Source organism: Rhinichthys klamathensis, unplaced genomic scaffold (assembly GCF_029890125.1).
Source record: "Rhinichthys klamathensis goyatoka isolate OS25496 unplaced genomic scaffold, OSU_Roscu_1.1 h1tg000027l_1, whole genome shotgun sequence".
NCBI lineage: Eukaryota > Metazoa > Chordata > Actinopteri > Cypriniformes > Leuciscidae > Rhinichthys > Rhinichthys klamathensis.
The window spans coordinates 2,023,704-2,045,497 of NW_026606577.1; positions in this window are offsets into that span (position 1 = coordinate 2,023,704).

A 21,794-nucleotide genomic window follows, 5' to 3' on the forward strand; every position below is an offset into this window, starting at 1 on the left:
CAAATAGATTTAAACTGCCTGGTTCAGATTACACGATTTTGGCACGATCAGTTTGACGTAAGTAGTAATACGATGCACCTCTTGTCAATTTGATTGATTGACAGGTAGGCGTGTCTATCCTTTGATCTTCCCCCGCCCCTTCCGGTTCCTCCCCTTCCGGTCCCGCCCCTTGTCCCGCCCCTTCCGGTTCCTCCCCTTCCGGTTACCTTTGACCTAGTTCCGCCCCTTCCTGTTACCTTTGACCTAGTTCCGCCCCTTCCTGTTAAACTTTCTGTCAAAATGATGGATGGCGAGCTTTGACCTAGTTCAGCCCCTTCCTGTTACCTTTGACCTAGTTCCGCCCCTTGCAGTTAAAAAGCTTCTGTCAAAATGATGGATTGTTTGAAGTTTGTTTGATCTAGTTCCGCCCCTTGCGGTTAAAAAGTTTCTGTCAAAATGATGAATTGTTTGATCTAGTTCCGCCCCTTGCAGTTAAAAACTTTCTGTCAAAAATGATGACAGTTTGTCTAATCGTTTGAAGTTTTGTTTTGTCACCGCCCCTTGCAGTTAAAAACTTTCTGTCAAAAATGATGACAGTTTGTCTAATCGTTTGAAGTTTTGCTTGAGATGTATTGGACTTTGTTGTTACAGTTACAAAGCGATGGATTGTTATTTTTTAGCGCATCCCCTCGCTATGCCTAAGCTTATCATAGCAGGTGTGTGTAAAAGTGATAAGAAAAAACTGTAAAAGTGTATCTGTTCTGTAAAAGAATATAAAATAAAATCTTACTAAAACCTCACACAAAAAGTTTAAATAAAATGGAACCACAAAAATATTGCAAACAGTTAAAAATGTATTAGAGAGTTGAAGAAAAAGACATACAGCTTATAAACCAGTGTATGAATGATCTCACACTGACTTAAAACAAAAAGAGGTGCTCTATGTGTGTGTGTGTGTGTGTGTGTGTGTGTGTGTCTTTGTCAGAGCAGTAAAGGATGCGCCGCATGCACTTATCTGTCTGTTTAGATAAAATAAAATAATCTTACATGTTTTACAGAGTTGGAAGAAAAATCCCGCGCTAGAGCCGGATCTCTCTGAAAACTATCTCCAATTATATATTTTTTGGACCGTAGGGAGTTAGGGAGTCGTTTGTCTGTGTGTGTGTGTGTGCGTGTGTGTGTGTGTGTGTGTGTGTGTGCACGCGTATGTTGCAGCGGGATGAATCTCCTCCCCTCCCTCCACATTGCTGGGGACCTTGAAAGTTTATCTCACACAGAAGCTGAAAAACCATGTTGTTCATTTAAAATCTTACTAAATTACTGAAGTTGAAAAGCATTCTGTTCCTTTAAAAGTGTATAAATTAAAATATGTCATATATAAAATAAATAGTTTACTAAATTACTGAAGTTGAAAAGCATTCTGTTTATTTAAAATAAATATTTTACAAATTTACTGTACCAATTATGTTAGATTTAGATAAAAATAAAATCATCTTACATTTTCACCAGGGTTGAAGTAGCTCACATAGATGTCCATATTGACCATTTAAAGTTGAAAAGAACCCCAGAGTATTTCTCTCTTTCTCACACCAGCGTTTGACAGTCAGAGGGGTGTGTTCAGTGATCAGAATGAGACTGTGAATGTTTTGCTAAATTTATTTTCATAGTGTATAAGCATTAAAAGTTTGAAATAGACCTTTTTAAAAATATGATTTTAATTAAATTCAATGAATTCATAAAAAACAAATATGCTATATCGATGGTCTCTGGGGAAAACTTGACTATATTTTTTTATTTATCAGGCTGCATGTAAAGAACTTTGAAATTTGTGGCTCTCACAACTTATCACACACATTGTGTGAAATGTTTAATAATTCCTCAAGTAGTATCTGTGAGAAAACCCCCACATATGGCTATAGTGAGAGAGCTACAATGAAGGCTTTTAGAATCTGTGATGCCTCAGGCCGAGCCCCATTGATAGCCTGCTTATAAGCTCCTTCCGATCACCAGCACATCTTCAGAGAAATACGTTACTTTACAATAATGTTAGCTTCAGGATATAGGGTGACAGAGCAGATGAGCCTCTGTGCATCATGTAATGTTAGTCTGCTAACGCCTTTCCAGAGCCAAAGTTTTGTTCGTACTAAATTTATTTTAAAGCATAATCGTAAAAGTTTAAATATGATCTTTTAAAAATGAAAAGATTGTTTAAATTAAATCTTTATAGTTTTAATACATTCGTATCTTTTACAAGATTACTGTAATGATTTTGTTTAATGGCGACCTAAAGTATAATTGTTATTAATATAGCCATAATGATTTTTGAACTGTAACAGTATATTCTACCCCGTACACCTAAACACGACCATCACAGAAAACTGCATTTTTACATTGTTTTTTACATACTGTTTTGCACTAAGTTGGTTCCATAAAATCAAATAAAGTATATAACTCAATGTATAATGACAAATTTATTCAAACTATTTAACCTTAGTTTTAGCTAAATTAATATAGCCTATATAAAAATTATATATATAAATATAAAATATAAAAACTCCTTACATTTTCATAGAACTGAAGAAGTAGTAGAAACTAACAATTAGTTTTAGATGTCATAAACAAAAACCCACCCAGATCCTTCAGGGATAAACTACAGGGTGAGATGAAGCTTCACACCCTCACAGAGACGAGAGGAGTGACAGTCCAGATGAGCCTCTGGGGTCACAATGCCCCAGCATATGCAATGCTAGTCTGCTTTTCAGAGGTTTATTCATATTAAACTCGTTTAAAAGCATAATCTTAAAAGTTTAAATTAGATCTTTTAAAATTAAAAGACTGTTTAAATCAAATCTTTAAAGTTTTATTAAAACCGTATCTTCTATTTATCTTACAAGATATTCAACTTCTCTACTTCTGTATGATATAAATGATTTGCATAAATTTAACCTAAGGTATTATTTTTACTAAACATCGTTTGTTCAAAAATAAAATCAAAAATGTTATAAATCAAGAACTGTGCTTTGGAGTCTTAGATCTCATTTCAAATAGTTTTTTTTTTGTACATGTTTAAACATGTTGTCAAAGTTTGTCACAATGTTTTTGTTTTAAAAGAAATCCCAGGACTCTACATTGCTCTTATTTAGATTAAGGTGTATCATTTAGAAAATCACCACACATTTTCAGAGACGCGATGTGCCTCTGTGCTCCATGACGCAGCATAAGTTTGTCTTGAGCGAATATTTAATTTTACTCGTCTTAATTCAAAGCATGATCTTACTTTTTCTGCGGTAGCTATGACCTATTGTACGTATAAGATATATCATTTTTACTTTTCTTGCATCTCTCAAACTATCCTTATTCATTGTGGAAGCACACAGGGTGAAACCCTTCACTGAGAATATACTATCGGTTATCTACTCAAAATATATGTAGAAGTTTAAAATGTTAGCATTTGTTGATGCGACAGGCCACATGAACAGACTTTGGGGAGAGCTGATGATACTATAGCAGGAAACATGCCCCTTTAACCTCCTCCATTTTTGTAGGCTTTTTGTTAAATACCCTATAGCTTAGTCCTTAAAAGGTACGCTGTGTAGGAATTCCCCCATCTAGCGGTGGAATTGTATTTTGCATTCAAACGCATAGTGCTCTCTAGCGCTTCGCTTTTTCAAATGCATGTTGCAACTACGGTAACCTATACGTGCCAAGAAGCTACGACATGTCGTCCAATTGCACTTCATCGAGTTTAACTATACACATTCTACCGTTATGTTGCCTATATAATGAATTACACAACCACGGAATGAAAAAGCTTGTAATTTAGACCATAACACTGACTTAACTGTTGACGAGAAAGCAGGACTTCAGTGTCCCTTTCAAAGTCTTTCTCCTTCATTAGCTCTATCCACCTGGGAAAAGCTATCCCGGTATTTACCCTCGTTTTGAATTTGCCGGGCACGTTTCACTTTAAATTAATTTTTAAAGTTTTATCATGGCTACGGGGATTGCATTATGAAGTGCCGTGCAATCTTTCAAATTTGCAGGGGTAGTGACAAGCGCCTCTCACTGACCTTCTTGTGTCCGTTTCAGATGGTTTCAGTCAGCCGGCTCTGAATGAAAACGTGTTGTAGAAACGCGTTGAGGTAGCCTAGTGCTTTTTTGTCCCTCTCCGCTATTATAGTTTTTCAAGATGGCGGAACGACATGGAGGCCTCCATGGACTTACCCGTCAGAACATTGGCAGAGCTAATTTTACACCAATGAAGTCATATTTATGAATAAAGCCATTGAGCTATAAAAATACTTTTTAAAATGTATTTAATTCCCCTTAAAACCAAAGATTAAGTTTAATGACACAACGGTCCCCCCAAAATCAAATACTTTATACGATTTGTATTACACTTTTCAAAGGGTAATCCTACTTTAAAGTTTGAAAAAAATGTAAAAGCACTTCTTCATGTTTGCTGTGTTCTGACACAATGCCATTAATTGGTACTTTTTTACTTTAAACTTCTTTTAAAATATACTTTTCTTATTTATACAAAGGTTCAATTTCAATTCATTTCCTAGCAAGTATAAAGTAAAAAATATGATATATGATATGTCTGATGCAAAGTTTTTTGCAAAAGAAATATGTGCCGCAAAACACCAAACAGTTCAACTCAGACGTAGACTAAAAATTCCCTTGGCTAGAAAAAATCTCTACAAAAGATCGTTTCTTCCTATGGCAGTGATTATCTTACATCGTAAAGTGTTTTAATTGAAACAATAGAGCAACTGTTTAACTATATTATTTTTTGTATTTGTGTTGTTGATATGTGATGTGTCTTGTACAATGTCAAAGAAAAATTTCCACTCTGTGAAAACAGACTGGACAATAAAGTTCAATCAATCAATCAAACGTAAGGTGGTTTTTCAGATTTTCCGCCAAAAATCAAATACTGTATTATCCTTTTCAAAGATTAATCTAGCTTATAAAGTTAGAATAAAAAACCAAAGATATCTTCATACCTGTTGTGTTCTGACACAAGGCCATTAGCTGATTCTTTTTTCTTTTATAAATTTACTGTCTACAAATATCAGCCTGATAAATATGTACTTAATACACGATTAAACAAGATAATCATGCTACCAAATACGTCTGACACAATGTTTTTAAGAAAAAGCAGTGTTTTAAAATGCAACTAAACCAGATGATTTTTCTTTTGACAGACCTACAGAAATGCCTGTTGATTACTAAGTTTCAGGCATAGCTCAACCATGCAATGTTTGAGAAAGCTAATATTGGTGTAATCTTTGGTCGATCTCACCCTCACGCTGATCCAGGCATAGCTTTTTACTAAAAGAAAATATTATGGAAGTCATTATCAAACTATTTTATTTATTAATATTATGGTTTCCTGCTGATTTAAAGTTTTTGTTTGTTATTAACTAATACCTTTATTTTTTTACATCCAGCACAAATTTTTTCAAAAATTGTTCTCTGACCCCAAATAAACAGATAATGGAATGTTCACAAGCTACAGTTAGATATTCTCCTGCTTAGTATGTGTGTAAATAGTAGTGCTTAAATGTTTGGCTGTATTTTGTCACACCGTAGTGATGCAAAGTTTCACACTCTTGTAAAGACTATGGTCTAACTGTAAAACATCATCTTTATACATGAATTCAAAAGACCAAATCAATAAGAAAAGCACCGTTTATAATAATACATACACAAAAGTTCAAAAATGATGGTTTTATTACTATTACTATTCAGATACCAGACGACACTGGTTCACATTTTGAATGTGTGTCTGTTTTAGGTGTGACTTTTCTTTGAGAGCCGTCAACATTCATTGTTTATAGGAATAAATGACCATTAATTCCCCAGATTAATTAGTGTTTGTACTCTGATGTATTTCTGTTTGACTAAATTGCAACTTTCCCTCTATCTACGATGTGGCATCACACAAAGTATTAACATGCTGTTAATATAAGCAAGTATTACTTGAGTTACTTACTTATAAGTAACTATTAACACGAAAAGCAATTACAACTATTACAACAGAATCACATATGACTATTGCACTGAGAGAGGGGTATTCATTAAGACTGTTAAACAAAGTTCGGTGTTTAAAATTAAAATTGCACAAAAGTAAATGCTAGTGATCAACTTGCTAAACGTAAATACAACATGAGCCATACAGAAAAGCGATTCGTGAGCAGTTGTGAAAGTTTGTAATTGACATCATGTTTCTTTTTGTACAGTTTCAAAAACTGTAGTCTACGAACGTGGTCAAACATAGGAATTTATGAAAAACATGAACAGATATTTCTACATGAGATATTTATTTTAGAACATCTTTCAGCTATGTCTATGAAACATCGACATGAAAGATGAGTATTCTGTTTTTCTGTTACCTATAAAACTATTATACTTCAAACTCGTCTAGCTATTTCCCATTTCACAGCACAGTCATAGATACATCGTTATGTTGTGTATGTCGCTAAACAACGGTTAAGCTAATGAATAACCGTTGAAAGGCGGGATGATTCATTTTTTTTAATCCATCTACACCGATACTTTGACACAAGAGTTTTAGGCAGGGGTCTTTTAGGAAAACAGACGTTGTGTTTTATGTCTTAATAATCGTTCTTCTTTTTATGAAAAGTAAGCTGTTTTGTGGCCTCATCATCAAAAATGTTTTAACATATTGTAAATATCAATTGTTATATAAATTATATGTGAAACACGCTCATTCGCATTAGAGTCGGATTCTTGTTTATATTGAACATTGTTATTGAACCGCTAGTGTTCTTAAATTGTTTACCACAGTTTAATTTTTAACAACACTATCGTAACACTTTTCGTATTTTGTACGATGTTTTCTTTACACCCATGGATATCCGTTTCCTACGGTTAGCTGTAATGTTAGTGAACTCTAGGCCTTCTCTTTTTTCATATACGACAGTATTTGCATGAATTGGCTTGATTTAATAAAATGATGGTTTAAACCACAGTGTAATTTTATACCATCCTAGTTTTTAAATATCTCTTAAATTTTATATTTTAACCCTTTATGCGAATGGGAATATAGAATAGTGCACAAGGATCTCTGAAATATTTTTTTCGTGTAAAAAATCTATGTAGGTCATAGATCTATCTATGTTTTTAAAAATACAAATACATCTTTCTCTAAGTGACCCTCAAAATCTGGGGATAGCTTCCGTGTAGCTATGATGATTGATCAGAAAATTACTTTTGTCGCTTTGTTTGAAGAAACACTTTAATCAGCTGGTGGTTGATAATTATTAAACAACCCTCAATTCGGTAATGACGTGTTTTACGCGATATTGATATCGCGTTTTAATTTAAACTCAATGCGTTAAAGTTCTATAACTGAACTTAATATTTGGTAAAGTTAACTTAAAGCCTTGCTTTCTAAATGCTTTTTACAGAACTTGTTGCAAACAATTCATCCCCCTTTTTTAACCTCTTAATCTTTAATGAAAATATCATTACTGGATCAAGAGAAAATATTTGTCTTTGTCAGGAAAACAATGTTTCCTACATTTAGCCGTGATGCTAGCAAACTCTTGGTTTTCTCGGCATCTCTTTGCTTGTATACAACACTTGATATGCATTCATTTAAATAGTATATTATCCTAGTTTATTACTATAATTATATTTTGGGGCGGTAAGTGGACATCTCTCTGGCGGCATATGCATAACTTCTCCATGACTTTACTTATGATTCAATGAGGCTTTAATCCTACGTAGCGGTTTACGACGTCATGACGATGACACCCCTATACAACTCCTCCTACGGGGGTGGGCTGAGCACTATCAGTTGTCCTGATAAACTCTACACAGAGCCCAGCCTGAGTTATCGCACACAACCCCTGGCTCTAGCTCTAATAGTCGCGGACTGCTGTGCTACTGCAACATTGATCAAAAGTCGAAGGAACATTGTCTGGTTGTTACATGGACTGTCAAAACCCCGCTTCAACCTTCTTGTTTGTCAGACGCAAACTACACTTTTTTCGACTCACACTTCTAAACCAAAAACTTCGTTAACGCACAAAGTCTATACGATTGTGCTGTAAGGACTTCCAGGAGATTCCAGGAACTAACAGAATCTTTCACCATCGAATAGGGGGCCGAAAAATCTGAAAACTTCAGAAATGGCGACGCAAAAGCTGATGGAGTCCCCGTTGAGTTCTGGCCTAGCGAGGACACTGCGCCATCCGGCGTGTGAGTGCGCCACAGGGAAAGAGTGTCGTTTAAGAGCTACGCTAGACTCTATGTTTAAAGATCATTTTAGAGGCCCGATGGTTAGCTTGATGCACAGGATCATCGAGGCTGCGTGTGATGAGAATAATGATTGTGCGAGGGATACCAAACGTGTGAAAAATCTCAAAAAAGAAATGGATGTCATAAGAGGCTTGGTTGGATCCTGGACAGATGTTACGCCCATGTTTTTTACAACCGATCGGCGTAATCCTCAGAAAAGTTCTGGATGTGATGCTTGAATCTCGTGAGGAATTCGAAGTCGACGACCTACTCTGTATGTGTACGTTTGTAACAGATCTCTGTGTGTCACTGTTGTCAAAAAATGTTAAAACAGATATTGATGAAATAGTTGAATAAATGGTCAGCTATGCCCTGGAGCAAAACATGATTGCGTGCCGCGACTTTATATTGTGGCTGGATCACCTGTAAGTGTCGTTATTGTTTACATTATGTACAGGATGTAATGCCGGTCTGTCATTTTCTTCACTACTTCAATATATATGATTGTATACTCAAAAGTATAATGTTGAAATAAAAAAAATGACTTATGAATAAATGACTTTAAAATTATTTATTTTATAGTCATGTCCGATCTCATTAAAACCTTACATCTAAATTGCATTTAAAATATTTCAAAGACCCTCGCGCCACATTCGATGTCCACTTTCCGCCCCAAAATATAATTATAGTAATAAACTAGGATAATATACTATTTAAATGAATGCATATCAAGTGTTGTTGTCACAGTCCTCGTCTGCACCTGTCTGTCCTTGTCTGCACTACACTTCCCAGAATCCTCCTTGTCTCCACACCTGAACTCACTCCCTCACTTACCAGCCTGTTCCTCGTTATCATCATCTGTGTCACCTGTCTTCACATCATTATGGTTCATTTGTCTCTGTATTTAGTTTCTTCTGTTCAGTCTGTCTTTGTCGGTTCTCGTCAATGTTACCTGGTGTTTGCATTTGCTACCCATCTGTCTGCCTGTATCTGTTTGTTGTTTTGATTTATAGTAAAGTTGATTGTTTATTGGAATTCCTCGTCTTCTCATGCTTCCTGCCATACACCACCCGTGACAGAAGAACCGACCAAAATATGGAGGACGCTATGGAGGCTTTTCTATTTAATCAGAATGGGAGTTCTCTGGAGGAATTTGTTGCAGTTTACCTGCATCTGCATCAGGACGTTTACTGGGAGGAGGAGTTCTTAAAGCAGCGGTTCTGGAGAGGACTGGATGATCCACTAACCCAGATACTGCTGCTAGAAGACTTAAATCTTTCTTTTGCTGAATTTATGGACAGAGCTCTGTGGGTTTGTGGTTCTTCCCTCACAGTAACACCAGCTGATCCAGAAATATCTGAGCCAGTTCCTGTCATCTGCCCAGCCGAGCCTTCATCGCTGGTCCCGTCCAGCCCAGAGCTTCACGTCAGCCACGTCACGTCATCCTCCACGGTCCTGCGCCAGAGACCGTCCAGCCAGAGACCGTCCAGCCAGAGACCGTCCAGCCAGAGACCGTCCAGCCAGAGACCGTCCAGCCAGAGACCGTCCAGCCAGAGACCGTCCAGCCAGCTCTGGAGGACGCAGTGCTCCTTGTGGGATCCATGGCTGTTTTGTGTGTGTGGGCAGCACACACATGCATTACAGCCCATGAACCCAGCCCAGAGACCCCTTCGCCGCTGGTCCCGTCCAGCCCAGAGACCCCTTCGCCGCTGGTCCCGTCCAGCCCAGAGACCCCTTCGCCGCTGGTCCCGTCCAGCCCAGAGACCCCTTCGCCACTGGTCCCGTCCAGCCCAGAGACCCCTTCGCCACTGGTTCCGTCCAGCCCAGAGACCCCTTCGCCGCTGGTTCCGTCCAGCCCAGAGACCCCTTCGCCGCTGGTTCCGTCCAGCACTAAGCCCTCTCCACCGCTGGTCCTGCCCAGCTCAAAGCCTTCTCCACTGGTCCTGTCCAGCAATGAGCCCTCACCACTTGCCCAGCCAGAGACTGTTCCAGAGCCTGTCCCCGACTCTATTCTAGAGTCATTGTCAGACTCCGTCACTCTCCCCAAGAATTTTTTGGGGGGGGGCCATAGGGCTCCGCCATGGCCGCCCGAAGGGTCCCCGCCGCCATGGCCGCCCGAAGGGTCCTCGCCACCATGGCCGCCCGAAGGGTCCTCGCCACCATGGCCGCCCGAAGGGTCCGCACCACCATGGCCGCCCGAAGGGTCCTTGCCACCATGGCCGCCCGAAGGGTCCTCGCCACCATGGCCGCCCGAAGGGTCCGCACCGCCATGGCCGCCCGAAGGGTCTCCACCGCCCTGGACGCCCGAGGGTTGGTCTGCTCAGCCACGCCACAGACAAATATTTTCTCTTGATCCAGTAATGATATTTTCATTAAAGATTAAGAGGTTAAAAAAGGGGGATGAATTGTTTGCAACAAGTTCTGTAAAAAGCAGTTAGAAAGCAAGGCTTTAAGTTAACTTTACCAAATATTAAGTTCAGTTATAGAACTTTAACGCATTGAGTTTAAATTAAAACGCGATATCAATATCGCGTAAAACACGTCATTACCGAATTGAGGGTTGTTTAATAATTATCAACCACCAGCTGATTAAAGTGTTTCTTCAAACAAAGCGACAAAAGTAATTTTCTGATCAATCATCATAGCTACACGGAAGCTATCCCCAGATTTTGAGGGTCACTTAGAGAAAGATGTATTTGTATTTTTAAAAACATAGATAGATCTATGACCTACATAGATTTTTTACACAAAAAAAATATTTCAGAGATCCTTGTGCACTATTCTATATTCGCATTCGCATAAAGGGTTAAAATATCAAATTTAAAGGAGTCATAATGTGCAATTTTCACTTTTCCATGAGAATCAATGTATGTTATGATTGACTAACGATTATACATTGGCCGGGATGCCGATATTCAAAAGTGAAGCGTTTGTTTACCCCAGGGTTCTTAAACTAGCCAACGTGCACGCGCACTCAAATACGAGATTTCACTTTCTCCCCCGACTTGACGTCAAGACGGGGCCGGATATACCATATATGGACACCGCAGAGGAGGCCCGCCCTGCCCCTCTCCCCATCATATTCAGTCAAGAAAGATGCAGAAACGTAGTGCACACGTGAGTTGCTCTGTGGTTCACTGTCATAATCCACATTCTAATCTTTTTTCTTTACCCAAAACTGACCAAACTACAAGGGACAAGTGGATGAAATTTATTTTTAATGACGCTGTTCCAACAACCATCTCAACTTGCTCAACGTTAGGTGTCTGCGCTAAACATTTCACAAAAGAATCTTTTACAAATTTGGGGCAATATCAGGCGAAGTTGGTATCGAAGCTACGTTTGGGAAAAGGTGTCATTCCAACAATCAGGGACTTGCCTGAATTTGAAACGGTAAGACTGTGTTTTTATTACTATATTTTGTGTAACAAACAGCAGCTAACTACTAATGCGGTTAATGTATGTGATAAGGATAGATAAATTTAACAGTCAAGAATTAATAAACATAAAGAAAAACATAACGTTACATGTCTGCAGATGAAAATTATTAAATATCTAAAAAACCACAACGTCAAAAAAGGCAAAAACAACACATAGCAAACGTTAATCTCTATAACCACTGTAAGCTGAAAACAAAGTAGACTACATCTCCGTTAATGTAATCTACATTAAATTAAAGCTAAACTTATGTGGGAGAAAATAGCAAAAAAACGTTTTAGCTCGTTACTGATGTTAATGTATGTCTCAGTCAAAAAAATTGTCTTTACCATTCAGAGACATGTTGATGTAGACGTCCTTCAATTGACTGTTGTTCCTCTTCCGTTTCCAGCTCTGGTTCAGAGTCTGGCTCAAACATATACGGTTGAATCCCGTGGGTCGCGGCCAGGTCGGGTTCATTAACAACTTGCGCCATGATCTCTTTTTGGAATGATATGCTGAAGTTACCTGCGGTGTCAAGCCCCCTCCTTCCTGCCACCAATCAACGCGCCCCTCATTTGCATTATTAAAATGACCGTCCACGACAGCCAAAACCTGGCATCAGATCTCGCGAGACAATAATTAATTCAGAAATAAGGGTCAAACGAGCTCTGTGTTTATTTTTTTCCAATTTTTCTTTTTTAGAAGGGCATGAAATGACTATAATAGAGCGTGGGTATCAAAGTTAATACTACATTATGACTCCTTTAAGAGATATTTAAAAACTAGGATGGTATAAAATTACACTGTGGTTTAAACCATCATTTTATTAAATCAAGCCAATTCATGCAAATACTGTCGTATATGAAAAAAGAGAAGGCCTAGAGTTCACTAACATTACAGCTAACCGTAGGAAACGGATATCCATGGGTGTAAAGAAAACATCGTACAAAATACGAAAAGTGTTACGATAGTGTTGTTAAAAATTAAACCGTGGTAAACAATTTAAGAACACTAGCGGTTCAATAACAATGTTCAATATAAACAAGAATCCGACTCTAATGCGACTGAGCGTGTTTCACATATAATTTATATAACAATTGATATTTACAATATGTTAAAACATTTTTGATGATGAGGCCACAAAACAGCTTACTTTTCATAAAAAGAAGAACGATTATTAAGACATAAAACACAACGTCTGTTTTCCTAAAAGACCCCTGCCTAAAACTCTTGTGTCAAAGTATCGGTGTAGATGGATTAAAAAAAATGAATCATCCCGCCTTTCAACGGTTATTCATTAGCTTAACCGTTGTTTAGCGACATACACAACATAACGATGTATCTATGACTGTGCTGTGAAATGGGAAATAGCTAGACGAGTTTGAAGTATAATAGTTTTATAGGTAACAGAAAAACAGAATACTCATCTTTCATGTCGATGTTTCATAGACATAGCTGAAAGATGTTCTAAAATAAATATCTCATGTAGAAATATCTGTTCATGTTTTTCATAAATTCCTATGTTTGACCACGTTCGTAGACTATAGTTTTTGAAACTGTACAAAAAGAAACATGATGTCAATTACAAACTTTCACAACTGCTCACGAATCGCTTTTCTGTATGGCTCATGTTGTATTTACGTTTAGCAAGTTGATCACTAGCATTTACTTTTGTGCAATTTTAATTTTAAACACCGAACTTTGTTTAACAGTCTTAATGAATACCCCTCTCTCAGTGCAATAGTCATATGTGATTCTGTTGTAATAGTTGTAATTGCTTTTCGTGTTAATAGTTACTTATAAGTAAGTAACTCAAGTAATACTTGCTTATATTAACAGCATGTTAATACTTTGTGTGATGCCACATCGTAGATAGAGGGAAAGTTGCAATTTAGTCAAACAGAAATACATCAGAGTACAAACACTAATTAATCTGGGGAATTAATGGTCATTTATTCCTATAAACAATGAATGTTGACGGCTCTCAAAGAAAAGTCACACCTAAAACAGACACACATTCAAAATGTGAACCAGTGTCGTCTGGTATCTGAATAGTAATAGTAATAAAACCATCATTTTTGAACTTTTGTGTATGTATTATTATAAACGGTGCTTTTCTTATTGATTTGGTCTTTTGAATTCATGTATAAAGATGATGTTTTACAGTTAGACCATAGTCTTTACAAGAGTGTGAAACTTTGCATCACTACGGTGTGACAAAATACAGCCAAACATTTAAGCACTACTATTTACACACATACTAAGCAGGAGAATATCTAACTGTAGCTTGTGAACATTCCATTATCTGTTTATTTGGGGTCAGAGAACAATTTTTGAAAAAATTTGTGCTGGATGTAAAAAAATAAAGGTATTAGTTAATAACAAACAAAAACTTTAAATCAGCAGGAAACCATAATATTAATAAATAAAATAGTTTGATAATGACTTCCATAATATTTTCTTTTAGTAAAAAGCTATGCCTGGATCAGCGTGAGGGTGAGATCGACCAAAGATTACACCAATATTAGCTTTCTCAAACATTGCATGGTTGAGCTATGCCTGAAACTTAGTAATCAACAGGCATTTCTGTAGGTCTGTCAAAAGAAAAATCATCTGGTTTAGTTGCATTTTAAAACACTGCTTTTTCTTAAAAACATTGTGTCAGACGTATTTGGTAGCATGATTATCTTGTTTAATCGTGTATTAAGTACATATTTATCAGGCTGATATTTGTAGACAGTAAATTTATAAAAGAAAAAAGAATCAGCTAATGGCCTTGTGTCAGAACACAACAGGTATGAAGATATCTTTGGTTTTTTATTCTAACTTTATAAGCTAGATTAATCTTTGAAAAGGATAATACAGTATTTGATTTTTGGCGGAAAATCTGAAAAACCACCTTACGTTTGATTGATTGATTGAACTTTATTGTCCAGTCTGTTTTCACAGAGTGGAAATTTTTCTTTGACATTGTACCATAAGACACATCACATATCAACAACACAAATACAAAAAATAATATAGTTAAACAGTTGCTCTATTGTTTCAATTAAAACACTGTACGATGTAAGATAATCACTGCCATAGGAAGAAACGATCTTTTGTAGAGATTTTTTCTAGCCAAGGGAATTTTTAGTCTACGTCTGAGTTGAACTGTTTGGTGTTTTGCGGCACATATTTCCTTTGCAAAAAACTTTGCATCAGACATATCATATATCATATTTTTTACTTTATACTTGCTAGGAAATGAATTGAAATTGAACCTTTGTATAAATAAGAAAAGTATATTTTAAAAGAAGTTTAAAGTAAAAAAGTACCAATTAATGGCATTGTGTCAGAACACAGCAAACATGAAGAAGTGCTTTTACATTTTTTTCAAACTTTAAAGTAGGATTACCCTTTGAAAAGTGTAATACAAATCGTATAAAGTATTTGATTTTGGGGGGACCGTTGTGTCATTAAACTTAATCTTTGGTTTTAAGGGGAATTAAATACATTTTAAAAAGTATTTTTATAGCTCAATGGCTTTATTCATAAATATGACTTCATTGGTGTAAAATTAGCTCTGCCAATGTTCTGACGGGTAAGTCCATGGAGGCCTCCATGTCGTTCCGCCATCTTGAAAAACTATAATAGCGGAGAGGGACAAAAAAGCACTAGGCTACCTCAACGCGTTTCTACAACACGTTTTCATTCAGAGCCGGCTGACTGAAACCATCTGAAACGGACACAAGAAGGTCAGTGAGAGGCGCTTGTCACTACCCCTGCAAATTTGAAAGATTGCACGGCACTTCATAATGCAATCCCCGTAGCCATGATAAAACTTTAAAAATTAATTTAAAGTGAAACGTGCCCGGTAAATTCAAAACGAGGGTAAATACCGGGATAGCTTTTCCCAGGTGGATAGAGCTAATGAAGGAGAAAGACTTTGAAAGGGACACTGAAGTCCTGCTTTCTCGTCGACAGTTAAGTCAGTGTTATGGTCTAAATTACAAGCTTTTTCATTCCGTGGTTGTGTAATTCATTATATAGGCAACATAACGGTAGAATGTGTATAGTTAAACTCGATGAAGTGCAATTGGACGACATGTCGTAGCTTCTTGGCACGTAGCGGTTACCGTAGTTGCAACATGCATTTGAAAAAGCGAAGCGCTAGAGAGCACTATGCGTTTGAATGCAAAATACAATTTTACCGCTAGATGGGGGAATTCCTACACAGCGTACCTTTTAAGGACTAAGCTATAGGGTATTTAACAAAAAGCCTACAAAAATGGAGGAGGTTAAAGGGGCATGTTTCCTGCTATAGTATCATCAGCTCTCCCCAAAGTCTGTTCATGTGGCCTGTCGCATCAACAAATGCTAACATTTTAAACTTCTACATATATTTTGAGTAGATAACCGATAGTATATTCTCAGTGAAGGGTTTCACCCTGTGTGCTTCCACAATGAATAAGGATAGTTTGAGAGATGCAAGAAAAGTAAAAATGATATATCTTATACGTACAATAGGTCATAGCTACCGCAGAAAAAGTAAGATCATGCTTTGAATTAAGACGAGTAAAATTAAATATTCGCTCAAGACAAACTTATGCTGCGTCATGGAGCACAGAGGCACATCGCGTCTCTGAAAATGTGTGGTGATTTTCTAAATGATACACCTTAATCTAAATAAGAGCAATGTAGAGTCCTGGGATTTCTTTTAAAACAAAAACATTGTGACAAACTTTGACAACATGTTTAAACATGTACAAAAAAAAAACTATTTGAAATGAGATCTAAGACTCCAAAGCACAGTTCTTGATTTATAACATTTTTGATTTTATTTTTGAACAAACGATGTTTAGTAAAAATAATACCTTAGGTTAAATTTATGCAAATCATTTATATCATACAGAAGTAGAGAAGTTGAATATCTTGTAAGATAAATAGAAGATACGGTTTTAATAAAACTTTAAAGATTTGATTTAAACAGTCTTTTAATTTTAAAAGATCTAATTTAAACTTTTAAGATTATGCTTTTAAACGAGTTTAATATGAATAAACCTCTGAAAAGCAGACTAGCATTGCATATGCTGGGGCATTGTGACCCCAGAGGCTCATCTGGACTGTCACTCCTCTCGTCTCTGTGAGGGTGTGAAGCTTCATCTCACCCTGTAGTTTATCCCTGAAGGATCTGGGTGGGTTTTTGTTTATGACATCTAAAACTAATTGTTAGTTTCTACTACTTCTTCAGTTCTATGAAAATGTAAGGAGTTTTTATATTTTATATTTATATATATAATTTTTATATAGGCTATATTAATTTAGCTAAAACTAAGGTTAAATAGTTTGAATAAATTTGTCATTATACATTGAGTTATATACTTTATTTGATTTTATGGAACCAACTTAGTGCAAAACAGTATGTAAAAAACAATGTAAAAATGCAGTTTTCTGTGATGGTCGTGTTTAGGTGTACGGGGTAGAATATACTGTTACAGTTCAAAAATCATTATGGCTATATTAATAACAATTATACTTTAGGTCGCCATTAAACAAAATCATTACAGTAATCTTGTAAAAGATACGAATGTATTAAAACTATAAAGATTTAATTTAAACAATCTTTTCATTTTTAAAAGATCATATTTAAACTTTTACGATTATGCTTTAAAATAAATTTAGTACGAACAAAACTTTGGCTCTGGAAAGGCGTTAGCAGACTAACATTACATGATGCACAGAGGCTCATCTGCTCTGTCACCCTATATCCTGAAGCTAACATTATTGTAAAGTAACGTATTTCTCTGAAGATGTGCTGGTGATCGGAAGGAGCTTATAAGCAGGCTATCAATGGGGCTCGGCCTGAGGCATCACAGATTCTAAAAGCCTTCATTGTAGCTCTCTCACTATAGCCATATGTGGGGATTTTCTCACAGATACTACTTGAGGAATTATTAAACATTTCACACAATGTGTGTGATAAGTTGTGAGAGCCACAAATTTCAAAGTTCTTTACATGCAGCCTGATAAATAAAAAAATATAGTCAAGTTTTCCCCAGAGACCATCGATATAGCATATTTGTTTTTTATGAATTCATTGAATTTAATTAAAATCATATTTTTAAAAAGGTCTATTTCAAACTTTTAATGCTTATACACTATGAAAATAAATTTAGCAGAACATTCACAGTCTCATTCTGATCACTGAACACACCCCTCTGACTGTCAAACGCTGGTGTGAGAAAGAGAGAAATACTCTGGGGTTCTTTTCAACTTTAAATGGTCAATATGGACATCTATGTGAGCTACTTCAACCCTGGTGAAAATGTAAGATGATTTTATTTTTATCTAAATCTAACATAATTGGTACAGTAAATTTGTAAAATATTTATTTTAAATAAACAGAATGCTTTTCAACTTCAGTAATTTAGTAAACTATTTATTTTATATATGACATATTTTAATTTATACACTTTTAAAGGAACAGAATGCTTTTCAACTTCAGTAATTTAGTAAGATTTTAAATGAACAACATGGTTTTTCAGCTTCTGTGTGAGATAAACTTTCAAGGTCCCCAGCAATGTGGAGGGAGGGGAGGAGATCCATCCCGCTGCAACATACGCGTGCACACACACACACACACACACACACACACACACACGCACACACACACACACACACACAAACGACTCCCTAACTCCCTACGGTCCAAAAAATATATAATTGGAGATAGTTTTCAGAGAGATCCGGCTCTAGCGCGGGATTTTTCTTCCAACTCTGTAAAACATGTAAGATTATTTTATTTTATCTAAACAGACAGATAAGTGCATGCGGCGCATCCTTTACTGCTCTGACAAAGACACACACACACACACACACACACACACACACACACACACATAGAGCACCTCTTTTTGTTTTAAGTCAGTGTGAGATCATTCATACACTGGTTTATAAGCTGTATGTCTTTTTCTTCAACTCTCTAATACATTTTTAACTGTTTGCAATATTTTTGTGGTTCCATTTTATTTAAACTTTTTGTGTGAGGTTTTAGTAAGATTTTATTTTATATTCTTTTACAGAACAGATACACTTTTACAGTTTTTTCTTATCACTTTTACACACACCTGCTATGATAAGCTTAGGCATAGCGAGGGGATGCGCTAAAAAATAACAATCCATCGCTTTGTAACTGTAACAACAAAGTCCAATACATCTCAAGCAAAACTTCAAACGATTAGACAAACTGTCATCATTTTTGACAGAAAGTTTTTAACTGCAAGGGGCGGAACTAGATCAAACAATTCATCATTTTGACAGAAACTTTTTAACCGCAAGGGGCGGAACTAGATCAAACAAACTTCAAACAATCCATCATTTTGACAGAAGCTTTTTAACTGCAAGGGGCGGAACTAGGTCAAAGGTAACAGGAAGGGGCTGAACTAGGTCAAAGCTCGCCATCCATCATTTTGACAGAAAGTTTAACAGGAAGGGGCGGAACTAGGTCAAAGGTAACAGGAAGGGGCGGAACTAGGTCAAAGGTAACCGGAAGGGGAGGAACCGGAAGGGGCGGGACAAGGGGCGGGACAGGAAGGGGAGGAACCGGAAGGGGCGGGGGAAGATCAAAGGATAGACACGCCTACCTGTCAATCAATCAAATTGACAGGAGGTGCATCGTATTACTACTGACGTAGGGTTTCGTGGGGATTCGTAATCGACAACGGGCTTCGGGAGGCAAGATTCGATCATTTCATCTTGAGTAACTAGGCTATTTCACAGTGGACGACAACCGACGCCGTCTGCGATGCTTCACGAGTCACGATATCACGATTTATTTTTAACGGTCCTCCACGACCATGTCCACGACGGGTTCCGTCAAGAGTGATTGAGTGTGTGTGCGCGCGCGAGTGAGTGCGCGCGTGTGTGTGAGAGCAAGAGTGTGTGTGTGCGTGCGTGTGCGACGGGACGCGAAGACTGGTCGGAAAGCAACGTGTAGTCATGTTTTTTGTCCATGACACGAAAAGATTTTAGGAGTCAAAATCTCGTAATCTGACTATAACAGACAAAAAAAAATCGGGTAATCTGAACCAGGCATTAGGGAACCTGCTCCTCCGAAGTCTGAGACAGAGGTGGAGATTAGATGAATCAGACTGTCAAAGTAAATTCAGACTGAAGTGGATATAATGAAATCAGACTGAGCTGAAGGTGGTGGAAATCCAGCAGAGAAGAAGATCAGACTGAAAAATCAGACTGGGGTGGATGAGATGAGATCAGACTGAGTTGGAAATCGGATAGTGAAATCAGACAGTGAAAGCAAACTGTGGTGGATGTCAAGGAGTGAAATCAGACGGTCTGAAAGTAAAGTCAGACTGAGGTGGATATCAGACAATAAAATCAGACTGAGATGGAAATCCGGCAGAAGAAGAGATCAGACTGAGTTGGAAATCGGAGAGTGAAATCAGACTCGTGGATATCTGACAGTAAAGTCAAACTGAGCTGGAAATCAGACTGAGGTGGAGACTGGATAGTGAAATCAGACTGAGATGGAAATCAGGCAGAAGAGGAGATCAGACTGAGTTGGAAATTGTGCAAATAGAACCAGTTCCTGAATGCAAACTCTACAATCTGAAAGTATGAATAATGACTGTTGCTATGGCAACAGAGGGAACAAATCTGGCGGCAGATCGCTGGTAAAAACGACAGACGTTCGCTCCTCTCTTATGTTCTCTCTCCCTGTATTTCTCTCTCTCGAACTGATATGTATCGTTTCCACAAAAGATGTGCAAATACAGAAGCTGAAAATGCCTTGCCCTGGTTAAACTGACAAATCACACATATACCAAGAGACAAGTTTTAGTGGGTTCAGAAAAAAAAAAAATTATTCAGGTCATTAAAAGCTATGCAATCCTTTACTACGGGACAGTGCTGTGAGCTCCTGGGGCGGTTTGGCTGATGTCCATTTATTGATGTCCATGCACATGTCACAGAGTTTAGAAACACCCTGTCCTACTCGATGCCTTCAGCCCGCAGATAGAAAACCCTGCACGGTCACATCCATGTGCTACAGTAATCACAGTTTCTCAGCTGGAGAGACAAAACCCAGAAAGGAAACATACAGCGACGTATTAACAGCCTTGTCTTAGCACAGCACTTCCATGTGGCTGGGTCTCTTTGTTTTAGAAATTACATTAGCAATGTCAGAGTATGAATTAATGATGGTTCAGTCCATTAATTGTAGAAGAGTTTTTTTTTTACCTGAATGCTTTCAAGTGTGCCGATTCCCGCCCTGTACAAATTCCTCACTCATTTTTGTTTTTCATCCCTTGCTCCTCCAAATGCTTTTAGTGATTAATTTAAAGGGACATTCTAATCTAAGTTTTTACAAAACAAAGAAAACAAGACAGACACTGTAACAACCTTATCTGAAGAGGAGTAGCTAAAGCATTCTGTGCTGCTTCTCTCTTTCTCTCGTATGTCTCACTCTCACACACACATGCACAAACACACCCGTAATGAGTTTAAACATGGAGATGTCGATTTCTGAACATTTCCATGGGTGGACAGATTAGAGACTTTAAACTCATTAAACTGTTATTTGAACTGCAATATTATTAAGTGTTTCATATGACTTTGGCTGTAAAAATCTAAACAGCATGTCAGAAGGATACAGAGAACTTTGTGCTGTGTTTAAAAGTGAGGGGAATTTAAACCCCACATTGTAAAAAGTGGAAACCTGCATTTTTTTTCGTAAAGGGGTCATATAATGGTACATGCACTTTTACAAGTTGATTGTACTGAAATGTGTTTTGGCAGTGCCTGTACACAACCATCATAAAATGATACAAATCCATCCAGTGTTTTTGTTTTAATCTCCTTATATGTTTTCCCCTGACTCAAATCAAGCCGAGCCTGTGACGTTACAAGCTCGCACGCCCCTCCCACGATTGTTGAATGACAGCACCGTTTCAACACAGACCCGCCCTCGCTCGTGAGAGCTGTCAATCATAGTCTGCGCGGACCGGCGCGGTCATTGTTGATATGCTGGATCAGTCTATAAGCAGAATGGCGTGTAAGCGATTGTGGTGTTCTGTTCTTGGGTGTAATAACGAACACAGCAGTCATTTTAATGTTCCTAAATC